General features: G+C 42.0%; 1 protein-coding gene and 1 pseudogene across 1 annotated transcript in view; one reads left to right on the top strand and one right to left on the bottom strand.

Moving 5' to 3' along the window:
• LOC109871785 (protein CUSTOS-like) overlaps positions 1–2479 on the top strand; it is an 8276-nt gene extending 5797 nt beyond the window's left edge. Inside the window, exon 7 of the transcript XR_004208607.1 lies at positions 2372–2479. The gene's annotated coding sequence lies outside the window, so the exon portion shown is untranslated. The remainder of the gene's footprint in view (positions 1–2371) is intronic.
• Positions 1273–24374, bottom strand: LOC109878534 (hepatocyte nuclear factor 1-alpha-like; annotated as a pseudogene).

Genomic DNA, 24374 nt, shown 5'->3' with positions numbered 1-24374 from the left:
AAAAAAGTGTTAAACAAATGTAAATATATCTTATATTTGAGATTCTTCAGAGTAGCCACCCTTTGCTTTGATGACAGCTTTGACATTCTTGGCATCCTCTCAACCAGCATCATGAGATAGTACTTGTTCAAAGTTAATTTGTGGAAATTCTTTCCTTCTTAATGCGGTTGAGCCAATCAGTTGTGTTGTGACAAGGTAGGGTTGGTATATAGAAGATTACCTAATTTGGTTAGACCAAATCCATATTATGGCAAGATGAGCTCAAATAAGCAAGGAGAAATGACAATCCATCATTACTTTTAAGACATGAAGGTCAGTCAATGAGGAACATTTTCTTCACGTGCAGTCGTAAAAGCCATCAAGCGCTATGATGAAACGGTCTCATGAGGACCACCAGACAATCGGAAGACCCAGAGTTACCTCTGCTGCAGAAGAAACAAGAGTAATGGACAATAGACCAGTGGAAATATATCCTTTGATCTGATGAGTCCAAATTTGAGATTTTTGGTTCCAACCGCTGTATCTTTGTGAGACGTAGAGTAGGTGAACGGAGGATCTCTGCATGTGTGGTTCCCGCCATAAAGCATGGAGGAGGAGGTGTGATGTTGCTTTGCTGGTGACACTCAGTGATTTATTTATAATTCAAGGCATACTTAACCAGCATGGCTACCACAGCATTCTGCAGCGATACGCCATTCCCATCTGGTTTGCGCTTAGTGGGACTATCATTTGTTTTTCAACAGGACAATGACCCAACACACCTCCAGGCTGTGTAAGGGCTATTTGACCAAGAAGGAGAGCGATGGAGTGCTGCATCAGATGACCTGGCCTATACAATCACCCGACCTCAACCCAATTGAGATGGTTTGGGATGAGTTTAACCGCAGAGTGAAGGAAAAGCAGTCAACAAGTGCTCAGCAAATGTGGAATCTCCTTCAATATTGTTGGAAATGCATTCCAGGTGAAGCTGGTTGAGAGAATGCCAAGAGTGTGCAAAGCTGTCATTCAGGCAAAGAGTGGCTACTTTGAAGAATCCTTTTAACCCTTTTTTGGTTACTACATGATTCCATATGTGTTATTTCATAGTTTTGATCTCTTCACTATTCTACAATGTAGAAAATAAAGAAAAACACATGAATGAGTAGGTGTGTCTACATTTTTCTGCAGCGATACGTTGCTTCAATATATCCACATAATTTTCCTGCCTCATGATGCCATTTATTTTGTGAAGTGCACCAGTCCCTACTGCATCAAAGTTTCATAGTTTTGATCTCTTCACTATTATTCTACAATGTAGAAAATAAAGAAAAACCCATGAATGAGTAGGTGTGTCCACATTTTCACTGGTACTGCCTGTATCTGGCAGAATGGGAAATATGGCTTCTCTGGAAAATGTTACTGCAGGGAGTTTTTCTGCAAATTTTGTGAATTTGTGTTGCGTCTTTATTCCAGTTCTCTACCTACTGTAAAACACCTCTAACCCCAGCCCTTCACATTACATAGTAGTTACATTCTGTTGCTACTGTGCAGTAGAGACCATATGTTCAGGAATGTAGGAGTTGATGTCTGCCGGCGAAGATGAGAGGAGGTGAGGTGGATGAGTTTCAGGGAGGATAAAACTCTTAAGTTCCCAGAGGAAACTAGAAAAAAGAGATAGTAAGTTATTAGTTTCAAGGTTCTCTACTAACATTCCAATTACAAACCTACATTTAAAATTCCCTATTTTCACTGCCAACTAGAGAATACCATGGGTTATATTTATATTTTACCATGGGTTAAATGACTTTGAAATATGTGTCACGCTAAGTTTTTTTTAAATGTCTTGAATCTCCCCTGTAGTGTCAAACTGCATCTTCACGGAAATATTCCACACCAGAGTGATGTTTCTTACCTGGCACAGGTGAGGGGGATTGCAGGTGTAGAGAGTCATCCTGGATGGGTTCTGTCTCCTCCTCAGGGTCTGTTGTCAGAATCTAACCAATGCAAAAGTAATTATCAGATTCAATCCACATTAATACTATTTCTGATCATTAGCCGGTGAGTCTAGACTTTTCTGTACCTGTATCCTATAACTTAGCCTATATGTAAGCGAATATTAATGGCATCACTTTCATATTGGTTCATATTTGGCTTCACAGTACCTGTCTGACTGCGCTTAGACTGGTCAGTGTTCCAAGGCTGCTGCTGTCAGTGACAACCATGGTTTGGGACAGTAGGCTGGACGGAGGGTAGGGAGACATATCGGACTTGCTGTACACTGCAATGGAGAAATTGAGAACAGGCGCAGAGATACTTTATGAAACCCTTGTTAGTTCTAGCTGTTTTATTATGTCACGTATTCCTTGTTTCATACATGTATTTATGTCAACAGGGCAAATGAAGGAATAACATGCTGCCACTGTGGCCTTACTGTGACATGGAAGCCCTGTCATGGTTGCCATGAAAGGACTGTGGCCCATATGATTCTGAAACTGCTGTGTGAGTTGCTGCTGGAAAGAGATTGGCTGAAGGGTGGTGAACCCGCCTCCCATGTTGTTGATGACAGGTACTGTTTGACCTGTTGACCAACATAGGCCAGGAAAACATGGATTAGGCTACTTTGTAAATGTCAATTAAAGTTGATATCTGACAGTTTTCTGATCATCACTAGAAAACGAAACAATACACTACTGTGGATATATTTTGAAATTATCATTTGATAATATGCACAGACTTAGAGCCATTTGAGATGTTTTTATTTTACCTTTATTTAACTAGGCAAGTCAGTTAAGAACAAATTCTTATTTTCAATGACAGCCTAGGAACAGTGGGTTAACTGCCTGTTCAGGGGCAGAACAACAGATTTGTACCTTGTCAGCTCGGGGATTTGAACTTGCAACCTTCAGGTTACTAGTGCAACGCTCTAACCACTAGGCTGCCCTGGCGCCCGCATGTGTAGAATTTGTATTTACAGTTGAAGTCTGAAGTTTACATACACCTTAGACAAATACATTTAAACTCAGTTTTTCACAATTCATGACATTTAATCCTAGTAAAAAATTCCCTGTTTTAGGTCAGTTAGGATCACCACTTTAGTTTAAGAATGTGAAATGTCAGAATAATAGAAGAGTGATTTATTTCAGCTTTTATTTCTTTCATCACATCCCCAGTGGGTCAGAAGTTTACATACACTCAATTAGTATTTGGTAGCATTGCCTTTAAATTGTTTAACTTGGGTGAAATGTTTCAGGTAGCCTTCCACAAGCTTCCCACAACAAGTTGGGTGAATTTTGGCCCATTCCTCATGACAGAGCTGGTTTAACTGAGTCAGGTTTGTAGACCTCCTTGCGCGCATACGCTTTTTCAGTTCTGCCCACAAATGTTCTATGGGATTGAGGTCAGGGCTTTGGAATGTCAACTCCAATACCTTGACTTTGTTGTCCTTAACCCATTTTGCCACAACTTTGGAAGTATGCTTGGGCTCATTGTCCATTTGGAAGACCCATTTACAACCAAGCTTTAACGTCCTGACTAATGTCTTGAGATGTTGCTTCAATATATCCACATGAAGTGCACCAGTCCCTCCTGCATCAAAGCACCCCCACAACTTTTTTTTTAACCAGGTAGGCTAGTTGAGAACAAGTTCTCATTTGCAACTGCGACCTGGCCAAGATAAAGCATAGCAGTGTGAACAGACAACACAGAGTTACACATGGAGTAAACAATTAACAAGTCAATAACACAGTAGAAAAAAAGGGGAGTCTATATACATTGTGTGCAAAAGGCATGAGGAGGTAGGCGAATAATTACAATTTTGCAGATTAACACGAGTGATAAATGATCAGATGGACATGTACAGGTAGAGATATTGGTGTGCAAAAGAGCAGAAAAGTAAATAAATAAAAATAGTATGGGGATGAGGTAGGTGAAAATGGGTGGGCTATTTACCAATAGACTATGTACAGCTGCAGCGATCGGTTAGCTGCTCAGATAGCAGATGTTTGAAGTTGGTGAGGGAGATAAAAGTCTCCAACTTCAGCGATTTTTGCAATTCGTTCCAGTCACAGGCAGCAGAGTACTGGAACGAAAGGCGGCCAAATGAGGTGTTGGCTTTAGGGATGATCAGTGAGATACACCTGCTGGAGCGCATGCTACGGATGGGTGTTGCCATTGTGACCAATGAACTGAGATAATGCGGAGCTTTACCTAGCATGATGCTGCCACCCCCGTGCTTCACGGTTGGGATAGTGTTCTTCGGCTTGGTCATTATGGCCAAAACAGTTATATTTTTGTTTCATCAGACCAGAGGACATTTCTCCAAAAAGTACGATCTTTGTCCCCATGTGCAGGTGCAAACCGTAGTCTGTTTTTGTTATGACGGTTTTGGAGCAGTGGCTTCTTCCTTGCTGAGCAGCCTTTCAGGTTATGTCGATATAGGACTAGTTTTACTGTGGATATAGATACTTTTGTACCTGTTTCCTCCAGCATCTTCACAGGGTCCTTTGCTGTTGTTCTGGGATTGATTTGCCCATCTCTAGGACACAGAACGCGTCTTTTTCCTGAGCGGTATGACTGCTGCGTGGTCCCATGGTGTTTATACTTGTGTACTATTGTTTGTACAGATGAACGTGATACCTTCATGCATTTGGAAATTACTCCCAAGGATGAACCAGACTTGTAGAGGTCTACAATTTTTTTTCTTGAGGTCTTGGCTGATTTCTTTAGATTTTTCCATGATGTCAAGCAAAGAGGCACTGAGTTTGAAGGTAGGCCTTGAAATTCATCCACAGGTACACCTCCAATTGACTCAAATGATGTCTATTAGCCTATCAGAAGCTTCTAAAGCCATGACATCATTTTCTGGAATTTCCAAGCTGTTTAAAGGCACAGTCAACTTAGTGTATGTAAACTTCTGACCCACTGAATTATAAGTGATATAATCTGTCTGTAAACAATTATTGTAAAAATGACTTGTCATGCACAAAGTAGATGTCCTAACCGACTTGCCAAAACTATAGTTTGTTAACAAGAAATTTGTGGAGTGGTTGAAAAAGTGTATGTAATCTTCCGACTTCAACTGTATTAAGGATCCCCATTAGCTGCTGATAAGGCAGCAGCTACTCTTCCTGGGGTCCAGCAACATTAAGGCAGTAATGTTCTGAGCCAATTGTAATTTTCTGAGGGCCCTCTTTGTGGCACCTGACCACACGACTGAACAGTAGTCCATGTGTGACAAAACTAGGGCCTGTAGGACCTGCCTTGTTGATTGTGTTGTTAAAAAGGAAGAGCAGCGCTTTATTGATAGACTTCTCCCCATTTTAGTTACTGTTGTATCAACATGTTTTGACCATGACAGTTTACAATCCAGGGTTACTCCAAGCAGTTTAGTCACCTAAACCTTTTAAATTTCCACATTATTTAGTGCAAGATTAAGTTGAGGTTTAGTGAATGATTTGTCCCAAATACAATGCTTTTAGTTTTTGAAATCTTTAGAACCAACTTATTCCTTGCCACCCATTCTGAAACTAACTGCAGCTCTTTGTTAAGTTTTGCAGTGATTTCACTCGCTGTAGTAGCTTTACTCAAAGCCAGTGGCATGTCAATAGTAAAGATTGAAAAAAGTAAAGGGCCTAGACAACTGCCCTGGGGAATTCCTGATTCTACATGGATTATGTTGGAGAGGCTTCCATTAAAGAAAACCCTCTGTGTTCTGTTAGACAGGTAACTTTTTATCCACAATATAGCAGGGGATGTAAAGCCATTGCACATATATTTTCCAGCAGCAGACTATGATCGATAATGTCATAAGTTACCTATGAGGAGAGCGGACTCTCCCAGACTCATGGCGCTGGGCAAGGAGGCCATGACGAGTCCCTGGGGGGGAGAAGGCGAGGCAGACAGACTGTGGAGTGAGGTCAGGGTGCTTACTGGGGGCAGTGGACCACCACCTGATACCTGAGATGGGAAAGAGGGTGGTTGGCAGATAGTGACAACCACAGCCATAGATTACTGTGAGGATTGAGATGCTTTGTAAACTCAAAGGTTTATGATGGAGGGAAGTATTGTACGATCTTACTAGTTTTATGCGATATGGCTTTGTAATTTCACTGGCTTACATGATGATCTATCACTTGTGATGATATGGATTGCGATCTCATTGGCTTATATTATGATGTAATAAATATGGTTTGCTATCTCATTGGCTTATTATGATGTAATATGAGTTGTGATCGCATTTGCTTATTATGATATATTGTGGTTTGTGATTGGCTTATTATGATATAATATTATTTGTGATCACACTGGTTTGCATGATGTTGTGGTGCAGTTAATAATCTCTGTATGGTGATGTGTATTGTGATTATGTGAACATATTTGCTGATCTCTCTGGTTTGTGAAAATGGGAGGTTGTTTGTGATCTCACTGGTTGGTGACAATGTGTGTCAGTTTGAGATATGGTTAATGATTATACAGTGCATTCGGAAAGTATTCAGACCCCTTAATTTTTCTCACATTTTGTTACGTAACAGCCTTATTCTAAAATTGATTAAATCGTTTTTTCCCCTCACAAATCTACACACAATACCCCATATTGACAAAGCAAAAACATGTTTTTAGACAGTTTAGCAAATTTGAATATCACATTTACATAAGTATTCAGACCCTTTACTCAGTACTTTGTTGAAGCACCTTTGGCAGCGATTACAACCTCACTTCAAACTTGGCACACCTGTATTTGGGGAGTTTCTCCCATTCTTCTTTGCAGATCCTCTTAAGCTCTGTCAGGTTGGATGGGTGTAGTGTTGCTGCACAGCTATTTTCAGGTCTCACCAGAGATGTTTGATCGGGTTCAAGTCCGGGTTCTGGCTGGGCCACTCAAGGGCATTCAGAGACTTTTCCCGAAGCCACTCCTGCGTTGTCTTGGCTGTGTGCTTAGGGTCGATGTCCTGTTGGAAGGTCAACCTTCGCCCCAGTCTGCGATCCTGTGTGCTCTGGAGCAGGTTTTCATCAAGGATCTCTCTGTACATTGCTCTGTTCATCTTTCCCCTGATCCTGACTAGTCTCCCAGTCCCTCCCTGCTTCCATCACGTGGACTGGGAGATGTTTCGTATTGCGTCAGCCAACAACATTGACGAATACGCTGATTCGGTGTGCGAGTTCATTAGAACGTGCGTTGAAGATGTCGTTCCCATAGCAACGATTAAAACATTCCCCAACCAGAAACCGTGGATTGATGGCAGCATTCGTGTGGAACTGAAGGCGCGAACCACTGCTTTTAATCAGGGCAAGGTGTCTGGTAACATGACTGAATACAAACAGTGCAGCTATTCCCTCCGCAAGGCTATCAAACAAGCTAAGCACCAGTACAGAGACAAAGTAGAATCTCAATTCAACGGCTCAGACACAAGAGGCATGTGGCAGGGTCTACAGTCAATCACGGACTACAGGAAGAAACCCAGCCCAGTCACGGACCAGGATGTCTTGCTCCCAGGCAGACTAAACAACTTTTTTGCCCGCTTTGAGGACAATACAGTGCCACTGACACGGCCTGCAACGAAAACATGCGGTCTCTCCTTCACTGCAGCCGAAGTGAGTAAGACATTTAAACGTGTTAACCCTCGCAAGGCTGCAGGCCCAGACGGCATCCCCAGCCGCGCCCTCAGAGCATGCGCAGACCAGCTGGCCGGTGTGTTTACGGACATATTCAACCAATCCCTATACCAGTCTGCTGTTCCCACATGCTTCAAGAGGGCCACCATTGTTCCTGTTCCCAAGAAAGCTAAGGTAACTGAGCTAAACGACTACCGCCCCGTAGCACTCACATCCGTCATCATGAAGTGCTTTGAGAGACTAGTCAAGGACCATATCACCTCCACCCTACCTGACACCCTTGACCCACTCCAATTTGCTTACCGCCCAAATAGGTCCACAGACGATGCAATCTCAACCACACTGCACACTGCCCTAACCCATCTGGACAAGAGGAATACCTATGTGAGAATGCTGTTCATCGACTACAGCTCGGCATTCAACACCATAGTACCCTCCAAGCTCGTCATCAAGCTCGAGACCCTGGGTCTCGACCCCGCCCTGTGCAACTGGGTACTGGACTTCCTGACGGGCCGCCCCCAGGTGGTGAGGGTAGGCAACAACATCTCCTCCCCGCTGATCCTCAACACTGGGGCCCCACAAGGGTGCGTTCTGAGCCCTCTCCTGTACTCCCTGTTCACCCACGACTGCGTGGCCACGCACGCCTCCAACTCAATCATCAAGTTTGCGGACGACACAACAGTGGTAGGCTTGATTACCAACAACGACGAGACGGCCTACAGGGAGGAGGTGAGGGCCCTCGGAGTGTGGTGTCAGGAAAATAACCTCACACTCAACGTCAACAAAACTAAGGAGATGATTGTGGACTTCAGGAAACAGCAGAGGGAACACCCCCCCATCCACATCGATGGAACAGTAGTGGAGAGGGTAGCAAGTTTTAAGTTCCTCGGCATACACATCACAGACACACTGAATTGGTCCACTCACACAGACAGCATCGTGAAGAAGGCGCAGCAGCGCCTCTTCAACCTCAGGAGGCTGAAGAAATTCGGCTTGTCACCAAAAGCACTCACAAACTTCTACAGATGCACAATCGAGAGCATCCTGGCGGGCTGTATCACCGCCTGGTATGGCAACTGCACCGCCCTCAACCGTAAGGCTCTCCAGAGGGTAGTGAGGTCTGCACAACGCATCACCGGGGGCAAACTACCTGCCCTCCAGGACACCTACACCACCCGATGCTACAGGAAGGCCATAAAGATCATCAAGGACATCAACCACCCGAGCCACTGCCTGTTCACCCCGCTGTCATCCAGAAGGCGAGGTCAGTACAGGTGCATCAAAGCTGGGACCGAGAGACTGAAAAACAGCTTCTATCTCAAGGCCATCAGACTGTTAAACAGCCACCACTAACATTGAGTGGCTACTGCCAACACACTGTCAATGCCACTGACTCTACTCCAGCCACTTTAATCATGGGAATTGATGGGAAATGATGTAAATATATCACTAGCCACTTTAAACAATGCTACCTTATATAATGTTACTTACCCTACATTATTCATCTCATATGCATACGTAGATACTGTACTCTATATCATCGACTGCATCCTTATGTAATACATGTATCACTAGCCACTTTAACTATGCCACTTGGTTTACATACTCATCTCATATGTATATACTGTACTCGATATCATCTACTGTATCTTGCCTATGCTGCTCTGTACCATCACTCATTCATATATCCTTATGTACATATTCTTTATCCCCTTACACTGTGTATAAGGCAGTAGTTTTTTTTGGAATTGTTAGTTAGATTACTTGTTCGTTATTACTGCATTGTCGGAACTAGAAGCACAAGCATTTCGCTACACTCGCATTAACATCTGCTAACCATGTGTATGTGACAAATAAATTTGATTTGATTTGATACCAATGAAAAACATCCCCACAGCATTATGCTGCCACCACCATGCTTCACCGTAGGGATGGTGCAGGTTTCCAGGTTTCCTCCAGACGCAACGCTTAGTTGAATCTTGGTTTCAACAGACCAATCTTGTTTATCATGGTCTGTGAGTTCTTTAGGTGCCTTTTGGCAAACTCCAAGCGGGCTGTCATGTGCCTTTTACTGAGGAGTGGCTTCCGCCTGGCCACTCTACCACAAAGGCCAGATTGGTAGAGTGCTGCAGAGATGGTTGTCCTTTTGGAAGGTTCTCCCATCTCCACAGAGGAACTCTAGAGCTCTGTCAGAGTGACCATTGGGTTCTTAGTCACCTCCCTGACAAAGGCCCTTCTCCCCCGATTGCTCAGTTTGTCCAGTCGACCAGAGTCTTGCTGGTTCCAAATGTCTTCCATTTAAGAATGATGGAGGCCAATGTGTTCTTGGGGACCTTCAATGCTGTAGACATTTTTTGGTACCCGTCTCCAGAGCTTTGCCTTGACACAATCCTGTCTCAGAGCTCTACAATTCCTTCGACCTAATGGCTTGGTTTTTGCTCTGACATGCACGGTCAACTGTGGGACCTTATATAGACAGGTGTGTTCCTTTCCAAATCATGTCCAATCAATTTAATTTACCACATGTGGACTTAAAAACATCAAGGATGATCAATGGAAACAGGATGCACTTGAGTTCAATTATTGAGTCTCATAGCAAATTGTCTGAATACTTATGTAAATAAGGTATTTCTGTTTTTATTTTTAATACGTTTTGTAAAAATAAAAATAAACTGTTTTCGCTTTGTCATTATGGGAATATTGTGTGTAGATTGAGGATTTGTTGGTATTTTAGAATAAGACTGTAACTTAACAAAATGTGGAAAAAGGGAAGGGGTCTGAATACTTTCCAAATGCACTGTATAATGGTAGGTGATCTCACTAGTTTGTGATAGTGTGTTTCCAGGAGTGTGTGGCTGGGCTCAAGTTGGATGGGGCTGGCCAGGTGGCCTCCGAAGCCTCGGTCTCCACTGCGACCCCTTGCTGATCCCAGACTGGCACATGGGATTTGCTGGCTGTACTTCATGCCTGGAAGAGTGTTAGGATGAGTTAGGATCAGGTGTTTCCTGGTATAAGGACATTTTGCACCCTGGCAGTCTTGGTTCTGTTCCTCTGTATCACGGTACTAATAATAGTACATAACAGAACATCTGAGGACAACATGAATGATTAATTATGCTGTTTGTGGATTAAATTAATTAATATTTTTATTCACTTTGGTCTTAGTGAGTGATACCTTGCACAGGGCTGTGTGAGAGAGTGTGGTTGGTGGTGCTTGCTGATTGGCTGGTGTAAGGCGTATCGAGAGCCAGTTTATGGCGGAATGTCTCCTCCTTGCGGCGGTTAGCAAACCAGTTGTACACTCGTACCTCTGTCACCAGGTTAGAGCCCAGTCCAGCCAGCTGGGACGGAGACACACCCCTCTGGAGACACTCAACCCTGAGGGAGAGCCAGAAAGGCCCCAGAGCAAGAAAAACGTGTTTAAAAGGGGCACGCTAAAATGACAATGACAGCTCCTCCATTGCACTGAAACTGGGAACATTTCTTACCATTTCCATTATTTTTAATCTGACCCCTCCCCTCTATCTCACCTGTTACACTCCTCCACGAATCCCTCTCGCTCCTCTTTACTTGGGTTCTTCTGTCGTTCATAGGCGTGGAATAGGATTTGCTGGGAGGCGGGTCCCCATTTGAACCTGTTCCTCCGTCCTTTCCTTATGTCCTCTCCCTGCTCCTCTCCGGTCCCAAGGCCATGACTGGCATTGGTAAACTCTGCATGGAAAACATGCATATTTTTGTATTGTTCATCTGCTATCGTCATATTAATATCAGTATTTACATTAGTATCAGTATTGTTCAGACAGGATTGTGTTATATATATTTTTAAACATAGGGATAATTCACAGGAACTTAATATGTTACATATTGGGTAGTAACGGAATACATGTAACAGGGGTTACGTAATGGGCAATTGGGGCGGCAGGTAGCCTAGTGGTTAGAGCATTGGGCCAGTAACCGAAAGGTTGTTAGATCGAATCCCTGAGCTAACAAGGTAAAAATCTGTGTTACATCCGTCGTCGGAATGAGACCAAAGCGCAGCGAGGAAAATGTACAGCTTACTTTATTTTAGATGAACACCCAAAAACCACAAAAGATCAACAAACATAAAATTCTGCAGGGCTATACAGCAGCTGTGCAAAAACAAGATCCCACAAACTCAGGTGGTAAACAGGCTGACTACGTATGATTCCCAATCAGAGACAACGATAGACAGCTGCCTCTGATTGGGAACCATACCTGGCCAACAAAGAAATAGAAAACTAGAATGCCCACCCAAATCACACCCTGACCTAACCAAATAGAGAAATAAACAGGCTCTCTAAAGTCGGGGTGTGACAATCTGTCGTTCTGCCCCTGAACAAGGCAGTTAACCCACTGTTCCTAGGCCGTCATTGTAAATAAGAATTTGTTCTTAACTGACTTGCCTAGTTAAATAAAGGTTAAAAAATATATATTTAAATTCCACGGTAACGGAATTACGCTTTGACTATAAAATGTATTCCAAACAAAAAACATTGATTTCAAAGTTTAACAAACCATTCAACTCTATACACAAGGACTACTTTGAACAATGTACACAGACAATTGAACAAAAACACGTTTACTAGAAGAAGTGTGCAGATGCAAAGTTTGTTTGGTAACAGAATTACGATCAAATCTCCCTCAGTTTTTTTCTGCGTTCACGTTTACCAAAAACTGTTAAATATCTGCTCCGAATTAAGATTCAAAGATGGCTTCAAAAATAACTGGGTGTTAGCTATGACATGGCACCTTGAGTTTGAAAAACAAATATTTTGGTTATTGAACTACAGTAAGTGAAGTGGTTTTACATCTGGCAATGGAATTATGGTAACGGAATTCAGGGCCAGCTCTAACATTTTGGGGGCCCTAAGTGAAATTGCGTGCCCTGTTGGTAATTCGACCATGATTACTACAAGTTTAGATAGCTGAGTATACAAATTTACCAATTTGAAATGTTGTTGCTGATATGCCAGTGTTCATTTTGTAACCAATAAATGACGAAAAATACTTGTCAACAACCTATTCCTGAAGCCCTGGGGAAAAAAAGTTTTGAAAAAAATGTTTGACCTTTATTTAACTAGGCAAGTCAGTTAAAATCAAATTCTCATTTACAATGATGGCCTAAAAAAAAGACCTAACTATTACAATTACTTATAATTTTATGCTGAACAAAAATATAAACGCAACATGGAACAATTTCATTGATTTTACTGAGTTACAGTTTATATGAGGAAATCAGTCAATTGAAATAAATTCATTAGGCCCTAATCTATAGATTTCGCATGACTGGGAATACAGGGCCTCGGGATCTCGTCACAGTATTTTTGTGCATTCAAATTGCCATCGATAAAATGCAGTTGTGTTCGTTGTCCATAGCTTATGGCTGCCCATACCATAACCCCACCACCACCATGGGGCACTCTGTTCACAACACTGAGATCAGCAAACCGCTTGCACACACGACGCTATGCACGTGGTCTGTTGGACGTACTGACAAATTATCTAAAATGACGTTGGAGGTGGCTTATGGTAGAGAAATTAACATAAAATTATCTGGCAACAGCTCTGGTGGACATTCCTGTAGTCAGCATGCCAATTGCACACTCCCTCAACTTGAGATATCTTTTTTCATTGTGTTGTGTGACAGAACTTCACATTTTAGAGTGGCCTTTCATTGTCCCCAGCACAAAGTGCACCTGTGTAATTATCATGCTGTTCAATCAGATTCTTGATATGCCACACCTGTCAGGTGGATAGATGATCTTGGCAAAACCAATTTGCCAAGAAATACGTTTTTTTGTGCATATGGAACAGTTCTGGGTTCTTTTATTTCAGCTCATGAAACATGGGACCAACACTTTACATGTTGCATTTATTTTTGTTCAGTGTAGTTGACGAAAATGGGACGAGACAATAATTCCATGTGAGACTAATGGACATTACATTTGACATGAAGCGCCTTTTATCTGTTTTGTCCAATCCTAAAAATGCATGCAGAATATTTCATGCAATTCTTGGCAGAATTGACTTCTTTCAGTTGCACGGTCTGATTGAGCTAATCTGCCCAGCTCTCCCGCACAGCTCCCAAGCGGTTACTTCAGTCACTCATCAATCTTTTTGAACTGATGCGAAGCCAGGACACTTGACTTGTAACTGACCTCATATAGAAACAATGTTTACTCTCTCTCTTACTTTCATGTAGGCTACTTTTACTTTGATCACATTAGAAGCTCTATTTTCCCGTGTGCACTACTACTCTCTCATCTGTGTTCCCGCAGTCCGCAAATGCAAGTTGCGGATGTTGTTTTTTTTTGTGCAATTTGTTGAAAAAAGTAATACTTCTAGCATTTTTGTAAAGCTCAAATTATCCCCTTTCAAGGAAACCATTGTTATTTACACCCTTGACGGTTATGATGGGGAGAAAATCAGAGCTGTAAATTGTTGAACCTGTAGCCAAGGCTTTATAACAGAGATCATCAACTAGATCAGGTATTCCCAAACTGGGGTATGCATACCCCCAGGGGTACGCCAAATAAAAATGTGATTCACTTTTTTCCTTTTCCTTTTTTTTCACATTTTCATACAGTCCATTTATATTTTCCAACATGGTTATACATTTGGGTGAGGTTTTTTTCTTGCCTGAGTAGCCTCGTTTCACTGCCAAAAATAAAATGAAACCATCTAGTGTTCAGCGAAATAACAACACAATGTCAAATACAGGTAGCCTAGTCAAATAATTAACATCCAATCACATTAACCGTTACTCTCTCGCAGGAATTCCACTAACGGTCTGTACGTAGCCTAGTCAAATAATTAACATCCAATCACATTAACCGTTACTCTCTCGCAGGAATTCCACTAACGGTCTGTACGTAGCCAAACGTAGCTGTTGCTCATTCAGTTTGAAAATGGATATATGGTAAAAATAAAAAGTATGGCCCGCGTCCATAGAGACACATACCAGCTCTACTGGTAGAACTGCTACTACCAGCAGTACTACACCAGCACTTGTCGACGACACAAGTTGCTCTGCTAGCATCAGTAATTCTACATTTGTTGTAAGCCCAACTAGCATGGACACCGACAGTAGCTCCCTTACCCGGAAAAGCACCGAACAACAGACAGAGACGTTGGACCATCGAAGAGGCGCAAATTTGATGAGAACTACATTGATTTGGGGTTCACTTATATTGGGAGTAGTGCCTTTCCTCAGCCACAGTGTGTTATATGTGCAAAAGCACTATCTCACAACTCGATGAAACCTTCACTCTTGCGCAGACATTTAGAAACAAAACAGGCCAATTTGAGAATTAAGACTACTTTCGAGTAGTAAGAAGTGTATAAAAGCAACAGATACCATTAATAAGAAAGGGCTAGAAGCGTCTTATATGGTGAGCTATCGAGTGGCAAGCGCCATACTACTGTGGAGGACTTAATTCTTCCTGATGCCATGGCTATGGCAATGACACTGCTGGGGGAAAAGGCCCAAAAATCTATACAGACAATGCCTTCATCAAACAATACTGTTTCAGGACGCATCAGTGACATGGCAGGAGATATTTTGAAACAATTACTTCTTTGCATACAATCCAGTGAATTCTGTGCGTTACAGCTGGATGAGTCATCAGACGTGGCGGGCCTGGCACAGCTCCTGGTATATATCCGTAACATTTATGGGAGGTCAATTAAGGAAGACATCCTCTTCTGGAAACCAGGACAACAGGAGAGGATATTTTGAAAGTACTGGACAGCTTTGTGACATCAAATGGACTTTGATGTTCAAGATGTGTTGGTATCTGTACTGATGGTGCAAAAGCCATGACAGGGAGACATAGTGGAGTGGTAATGCGCATGCAAGCAGTTGCTCCAGACGCAACTTGGGTACACTGCAGCATCCACCGGGAGGGTCTTGCTGCCAAAGGAATGCCTGACAGCTTGAAAGATGTTTTGGACACTACAGTAAAAATGGTTGACTTTGTTAAAGCAAAGCCCCTGAACTCTTGTGTATTTTCTGCACTATGCAATGATATTGGCAGCGATCATTTAACACTTTTACAACATACAGAAGTGTGCTGGTTATCAAGGGGCAAAGTATTGACACCTTTTTTTTAAATTGAGAGATGAGCTTAAAGTTTTCTTTACTGACCATGATTTTCACTTGTCTGACCGCTTACATGATGACGAGTTTCTCACACGACTGGCCTATCTGGATGATGTTGTTTCTCCTGTGAATTATCTGAATTTAGGATTATAGGGACTTTCTGCAACTGTATTCAATGTGCGGGACAAAATTGAGGCTGTGATTAAGAAGTTGGAGCTCTTCTCTGTCTGCATTAACAAGGACAACACACAGGTCTTTCCATCATTGTATGATTTTTTTTGTGTGCAAATGAACTCAAGCTTACAGACAATGTCAAATGTGAGTAGGGTGCGCAATTATGCAGGTACTTTCCCGAAACGGATGACACAAACAACTGGATTCGTCAGCCTGCCTCCAGTCCACTTACCGATATCTGAACAAGAGAGCCTCATCGAAATTGCAACAAGCGGTTCTGTGAAAATTGTATTTAATCAGAAGCCACTGTCAGATTTCTGGATTGGGCTGTGCTCAGAGTATCCTGCCTTGGCAAATCGAGCTGTTAAGACACTGATGCCCTTTGCAACCATGTACCTATGTGAGAGTGTATTCTCAGCCCTCACTAGCATGACAACTAAATGCAGGCACAGACTGTGTGTGGAAAATTATTTAAGACTGAGACTCTTTCCAATACAACACAACATTGCAGAGTTATGTGCATCCTTTCAAGCACACCTTTCTCATTAACTTGTGAGTTATTTACATTTTTCGATGTACAAATAAGGTTTTATATGTAAGATGGTTAAATAAAGAGCAAAGTTATTCATTATTATTATATTATTATTTGTGCCCTGGTGATATAAGAGCTCTTTGTCACTTCCCACTAGCCGGGTCGTGACGACAACTCACACTAATTCTTATGTTTAATAAATGTATCATGTGTGTGTGGCAGGCTTACCATGGTGGCAAAAAACAACATTTGAGAGTACGCTGACCCTGGTGCTAGAGGAGGTGCGCAGCTGGAGGTTGAATGTTTGAAGGGGTACAGGACTATAAAAGTTTGGGAACCACTGAACTAGATTAATCCGCGGGACGATTTTTTTAGAGAGTGGCTAGTCGGGGTCGGGAACATAATTACAAATATTTTGTAGACTGCAAATTGACCGCAAGAAGCCCAAACAGATATAATCTTTGACTAAAACATTATCATTTCAAACCTTGCTTACATTTGTATACTGTCACATGTCTCTATTATGCATGGGAATACTTGGGAACAAAATGCTTAAATTAAAATCCCTTTGAGCTGATTTCCTGGTCTTTTTACAGTCTTTTAAGTCCAAAAATAAAACCATTTGGCCCGCGGGTCGCTAGTTTGGGAACCCTACTTTATAGCCTATATGGTTAAATATGGCTGGCATTGGTTACAATCTGCCACATTATCAATGTTGCCAGTTAAGGTATAAGAGGGGACAGTAGGCCTAGATGGACAAGGCTATCTGAATGTGCACATAATGGAAGTTAGAGGTAGCCTAAATATTCATTATTTGATACAAAAAAAAATGCATTGACTTATTTGACAAAAAAACAGACTAAAATTGTCCAGAGTTTTAGTCAACTAATAATAACTAAAACTAAGGATGGATAAAATGACTAAAATGTGATTGACTAAAAATGAATTTTTAGACTAAAACTAAGACTAAAACAAAATCTAAAATAGCTGCCAAAATTAACACTGTGACATGGGCTAATTGAGAGACTGTCAGTGACTGACATAAGAAGAGACTGCTGATGCACTACCACATGTAGATATTGCACCTTTAATGTTGTTCTATTCTAACTCTTGACTAAGTTCCTTTTTTTTATAAGAATCATTTGGGTCGGGGCCCCATAACAAGTGGCGCAGCAGTCTAAGGCACTGCATCTCAATACAAGAGGCGTCACTACAGTCCTTGGTTCGAATCCAGGCTGAATCACATCTGGACATGATTGGGAGTCCCATAGGGCGACGCACAATTGGCCCAGCGTCGTCCGGGTTTGGCCGGGGTAGGCCACCATTGTAAATAAGAATTTGTTCTTTAACTGACTTGCCTAGTTAAATAAAGGGTAAATAAATAAATAAGTAAAAAATAGCGGTCACTTATGTAGCTTATACCTGGAACCAGCCCTGACATCATGGGTCTCTGATCTGTAAGCTACTATACAGAAATGCATAATTATGGACAGGAATATCATTCTCTTCATGGTGATGTATCCTGAATAGGTACACATTTGGGTATTATTCTACACACTGGCTATTACTGTAATGAGCTCTGGCCCCAAAAAAGACCACATTTGGTTTGTCCGGACCAGACTAAATCTTAAACAATCATAGACGTCTATGTTTCACAGGTTTGGACATCACAGTACAGCACAGTAGAGTACAGTACAATACAGTACAGCACGGTAGAGAAAGGTAGATATGTTAAGTACAGTATACTGTACCCTACTCTAGTGTGCTCTACTGTACTGCACTCTGTTCTCTACTGTGTTCTACTATACTGTGCTCGCCAAACTTGAGAAACATAGTCTATGATTGGTTCAGATTTGGTCAGGCAAGGGCGGGCTGACCAAATTTCAACTACTTTTGAAGCCCATGGACGTCCGGTGTCGGGCAGTGCTCAATGGGTGAGGATGCTTATTACAGTAAATGGAAAGAGGGTAGGTGGTAGGTGTCATGGTAGGTGCCAGTAAGAGCTGGGAGAGGTGGCATTAACTGGAGAGAGAGAGTAGAGCGAGAGAGCGGCAGAGTGATAGGAAGGGGTTGTCCAGACTTTTTTCACAGTCTTGTTTTGACCACGAAATGACAGAGAAAAAGTTATGAGCTGAACATAACAGTATGCCAGTGGAAGGGAGGACAGTGGCAACTGAGATCCAACTGTGGTTTGGGACTACTATGATTTCCCATTGTAGCCTATTTAATTTGTAACTAGTGCACTGGGAGTCGGGAAGCAAGTTCAGGGAGTGCATCATTTAATAAACAAAACAAGAAACATGAACACCGCACAGACAGGAAACTGAAACGGAAACAATAACACCTAGGGAAGAAACCAAAGGGAGTGACATATATAGGGAAGGTAATCAGGGAAGTGATGGAGTCCAGGTGAGTCTGATGACGCGCAGGTGCGCGGAACATGGTAACAGGTGTGTGCCATAACATAACGAGCAGCCTGGTGACCTAGAGGCCGGAGAGGGAGCACACGTGACACAATTGCAGTAATTCCGTTAAAGATTTGGTAACAGAATTGAGTTTTAATGACTTAATAATTCATAAACAAACTATATATCAGCAAAAATACCAACTAATCAGTACCTTTACCTACCTTTACTTGCTACTGCTGTGAACTTTCATAATCTAGAAAATATCTTAGAGATATAGGTTTTTGGTAATGGATTCATAAGTCACTGTTTCTTAAACTTACAGACGGCATGTAATTTCGCCAAAACAAAACATAAGTGTTGATATTAGTTGGCAGGGAGCTTTACTTCAACATTATGTTTTGATTTACTCATTTCTAATACTTTTAAGTACTTCTTCTGGTCTAAGACCCCCTTTACATCTGTTTGACCAGAAATCAAAGCCTTTGCTTAATCCTACATTTTAGGATGGACAATGTATATAAAATGTATATATAAAATGTATATAGGTTTCATGTGACACCTAATTTGACATGCTCCAATGAACTTCACGTTGGTGTTCATGGCAGTGGTCCATGGGTCATCTGTTTGTTCAACCACACACCTGCCTGCAATTGCTAATAACCTTAATGCAACTGCCAGACTATATGTGATAAAGTGAAAATCTGAGGCCCGCACCTGTCCCTAACCCGTTAGTATAGAAAATGCTCTGTAGGCAGTCAGAGACAGCAGAACCATTTTTTGACAGGGGGTGTCTGATTTAGATATGTTTCTGTTTATAATTTCCTTCATTTTGGTAGGATATTTGTTAGTTAACTTGTCTATTATTAGATACATGCAGTTTCTCTTCTGCCATTAGGCTATATGTTGCCCTAGAAGACTAAATAAAACCTTGCTCTCCAAAAATAATGTCATAGATCGATAGAATGAATGCTTCAATCTAGTTGACATCTGTGAAGTTCTCAGTCATCTCTGCTTCTTTCGCTGAGCAAAGACTTTTAGGAACCAGGAAGTTCTCAGTCATCTCTGCTTCTTTCGCTGAGCAAAGACTTTTAGGGACCAGGAAGTTCTCAGTCATCTCTGCTTCTTTCGCTGAGCAAAGACTTTTAGGGACCAGGAAGTTCTCAGTCATCTCTGCTTCTTTCGCTGAGCAAAGACTTTTAGGGACCAGGAAGTTCTCAGTCATCTCTGCTTCTTTCGCTGAGCAAAGACTTTTAGGGACCAGGAAGTTCTCAGTCATCTCTGCTTCTTTCGCTGAGCAAAGACTTTTAGGGACCAGGAAGTTCTCAGTCATCTTCTTTCGCTGAGCAAAGACTTTCAGGGACCAGGAAGTTCTCAGTCATCTTCTTTCGCTGAACAAAGACTTTTAGGGACCAGGAAGTTCTCAGTCATCTTCTTTCGCTGAGCAAAGACTTTTAGGGACCAGGAAGTTCTCAGTCATCTTCTTTCTCTGAGCAAAGACTTTTAGGGACCAGGAAGTTCTCAGTCATCTTCTTTCGCTGAGCAAAGACTTTTAGGGACCAGGAAGTTCTCAGTCATCTCTGCTTCTTTCGCTGAGCAAAGACTTTTAGGGACCAGGAAGTTCTCAGTCATCTCTGCTTCTTTCGCTGAGCAAAGACTTTTAGGGACCAGGAAGTTCTCAGTCATCTCTGCTTCTTTCGCTGAGCAAAGACTTTTAGGGACCAGGAAGTTCTCAGTCATCTCTGCTTCTTTCGCTGAGCAAAGACTTTTAGGGACCAGGAAGTTCTCAGTCATCTCTGCTTCTTTCGCTGAGCAAAGACTTTTAGGGACCAGGAAGTTCTCAGTCATCTCTGCTTCTTTCGCTGAGCAAAGACTTTTAGGGACCAGGAAGTTCTCAGTCATCTCTGCTTCTTTCGCTGAGCAAAGACTTTTAGGGACCAGGAAAAAAATGCAATAAATAACAACAAAAAAGCTTTTCTATGCTAAATTTCCAAATGACATCAGTTTGACTGGTTGTAAGGAAATAGAGAGCTGTGAAAATGAACCAACATGTTTCTGATAAGATTTCAGTTTGTCTTGAATGCATATTTTATGTGGTTGAGTTGTCAGCATTTATGATGCTGATAAAGATGGCACAACCAACAGACGGTAACTAACTGCACATTCAAATTCTCCCAAGATGCTGAAAGAAAGAAATCATATTTCTCCATTCCTTTTCCGGAGTCAAAATTTAGCCTACATTTGGTGTCATTTTACTGCAAGAAATAATTTATTCTGCAGGAGTTAATATTAAGGCTATATTAGAGATTATAGACCTACAGTCAGTGTCCAGATTTCAGTTTCCATTTAACTCATCTGAACAGTAGGCTACAGTTCCCTTGACGTGCCATAGGCCTATTTGAAGTCCCTATCTTATGACTTTAAAATGCCTCACATAACATCGCCGGCACTGCTATCATCCTCTTTTACCACTTCACCAAATCTTTCCCAAACAGTCTATTTTTCTGGCCCTCCCTTCTCTTTTTCAACTCTCAATTTCACAGCTTTTATCTTATTGAGTTAAACTCAGATTGTTATTTTTTGCCTCAGTGGATGAACATGAACTTTTTCTACCTGTAGCTTAATTAGGCTTATAGGCTTCACACTAACGCCATATAGCCTCAATATAGCCTATAAATTGCACAACAATTATACATTTATGTTCTGAGGGCAAAAAGGGGGGGAGTATTCAATGTTTTGTACACTCAGTGTAGATTTATGGTAATTAATTGTGAATGTTAATGAATGAGGTAGTCATGATTTGACATACACTACCGTTCAAAAGTTTGGGGTCAGTTAGAAATGTCCTTGTTTTCCATGAAAACATACATGAAATTAGTTGCAAAATGAATAGGAAATATATTCAAGACGTTGACAAGGTTGTAAATAATAATTTTTAATTGAAATAATAATTGTGTCCTTGAAACTTTGCTTTCGTCAAAGATTCCTCCATTTGCAGCAATTACAGCCTTGCAGACCTTCAGCATTCTAGGTGTCAATTTGTTGAGGTAATCTGAAGAGATTTCACCCAATGCTTCCTGAAGCACCTCCCACAAGTTGGATTGGCTTTATGGGCACTTCTTACATACCATATGGTCAAGCTGCGCCCACAACAGCTCAATAGGGTTGATATCCGGTGACTGTGCTGGCCACTCCATTTTAGACAGAATACAAGCTGACTGCTTCTTCCCTAAAAAGTTATTGCATAGTTTGGAGCTGTGCTTTGGGTCATTGCCCTGTTGTAGGAGGAAATTGGCTCCAATTAAGTGCCATCCACAGGGTATGGCATGGCATGGCGTTGCAAAATGGAATGATAGCCTTCCTTCAAGATCCCTTTTACCCTGTACACATCTCCCACTTTACCACCACCAAAGCACCTCCAGACCATCACATTGCCTCCACCATGCTTGACAGATGACGTCAAGCACTCCTCCATCATCTTTTCATTTTTTCTGCATCTCACGAATGTTCTTCTTTTGATCCGAACACCTCAAACTTAGATTCGTCTGTCCATAACACTTTTTTCCAATCTTCCTCTGTCCAGTGTCTGTGTTCTTTTGCCCATCTTAATCTTTTATTTTTATTGGCCAATCTGAGATATGGCTTTTTCTTTGCAACTCTGCCTAGAAGGCCAGCATCCCGGGGTCACCTCTTCACTGTTGACATTGAGACTGGTGTTTTTAGGGTACTATTTAATGAAGCTGTCAGTTGAGGACTTTCTCATACTAGACAATCTAATGTACTTGTCCTCTTGTTCAGTTGTGCACCGGGGCTTCCCACTACTCTTTTTATTCTGGTTAGAGCCAGTTTGCTCTGTTCTGTGAAGGGAGTAGTACGAGATCTTCAGTTTCTTGGCAATTTCTTGCATGGAAGTAGGGAGTGGAGCAGGTTAATGAGGGAGAAAGTGAGGAGTGGAGCAGGAGAATGAGGGAGAAAGGGGGAGTGGAGCAGGTGAATGAGGGAGGAAGGGGGAGTGGAGCAGGTTAATGAGGGAGAAAGTAAGGAGTGGAACAGGCAATTGAGGGAGGAAGTGAGGAGTGGAGCAGGAGACTGAGGGAGGAAGTGAGGAATGGAGCAGGGGAATGAGGGAGGAAGTGGGGAGTGGGAGCAGGAGAATGAGGGAGGAAGGGGGAGTGCTTTATCTATGTTTGATACATTTTGATACTAAGGCATGATTGGTCAAGTTCTGTGTTTTCATGCTAATTGTTGTACAACTGCCAACTTTCAGCTATATACAATGAGCAGTTATACCATAATATGAGGTATTTGTTGTAGTTTGAAATGTGGTGAAAATGAAATGGCCTTCCAAGTTGTAGTAAATATTGACTAACATCTGTACACACACACACACACACACACACACACACACACACACACACACACACACACACACACACACACGCACATTTCTGTTCATCTTAACCCATGCATGCAGTTCATTCAACGATAGAAATGGCCAGAGAATAATGCTGGGTAATTAGTAATCAGGAAAGGAGGAACCCTCCTTTAAATCCACCTCAGAGGCTGAGAGAGATAAAGAGGAAGAGGGGGCAGGAGAATGAAGGGGGGAGTGGGGAAACAAATTTGATAAAGACCAAGAACAACTCACTTATTTGTACTCTTTTCTTGGTGAGAAAACATCAGGAAAAGATAGCAGAAAAGAAAGAGAATGAAAAACAGAATCAAGTAACCACCCTAAAATGTATTTGTTTTTAAATAATTTTTAACAAATGAGTTGGACATTGTTTTGAGAAATTAAAGCTTGTGTGAGAAAATAAAACCACAGCAAAGGGATGTGCCAATTTTGTTGTTGTATTAATAGATGAGGTTTGATGAAATGAAGAGATTGATGTGTATGTTGTTAAGGAGAGGATAGGGTGGAGGGCAGAGATTTGGGAGCTACTTACTGCAGAAGTTGGTCGACCAGAGCCCTCTGTCTGGCTGCCTCCTCTGAGGGTAGTGCCTCCAGCTCCTGGAATATTGGTGGTGTAAAATCCATTTCTCCCTCCTCCGAACTCTCTCCATCTCCCCTGTCCCCCTTCTCTGCTTCAGGGGTGACCCTCTCTTGCTCCAGTTCTTCCAGTGCTTGGACCAGGACCTCCCGGGACAGTCCAGAGCCCAGCAGTGCCCAGATAAGCTCATTCTGGAGATTAGTCAGACGCCCAGGGCCCCATTTCCTCTCCTCTCCCTCCATTACACTGTTGCCTAAACCTTACCTCACTAGCACAACACACAGACTACGCAGGCCACAGGTCACAAACATACACATATTCACACACTAAGACAGACACACTGCAGTCAAGCGCTTACACAAAATACGAATAATTGTGGCTTCTGGAGTCATTACCTTTCTGTCTTTCTTCAGTTCAGGAAAATACAAAGTTTGCTTTCATTTCATTTTCCCCCATTCCATTTTCTTCTTGTCTCGTTCTGAGCTATCTGATTTAAGCCCTCCACCTGCTGTTAAGCTTTCAAATGTCTTTTTAAATTTTTTATCTTCCTCCCCCTTACT

This window comes from Oncorhynchus kisutch, linkage group LG3 (assembly GCF_002021735.2).
Source record: "Oncorhynchus kisutch isolate 150728-3 linkage group LG3, Okis_V2, whole genome shotgun sequence".
NCBI classification, from domain to species: domain Eukaryota; kingdom Metazoa; phylum Chordata; class Actinopteri; order Salmoniformes; family Salmonidae; genus Oncorhynchus; species Oncorhynchus kisutch.
This window is presented reverse-complemented; position numbering and strand designations above follow the sequence as displayed.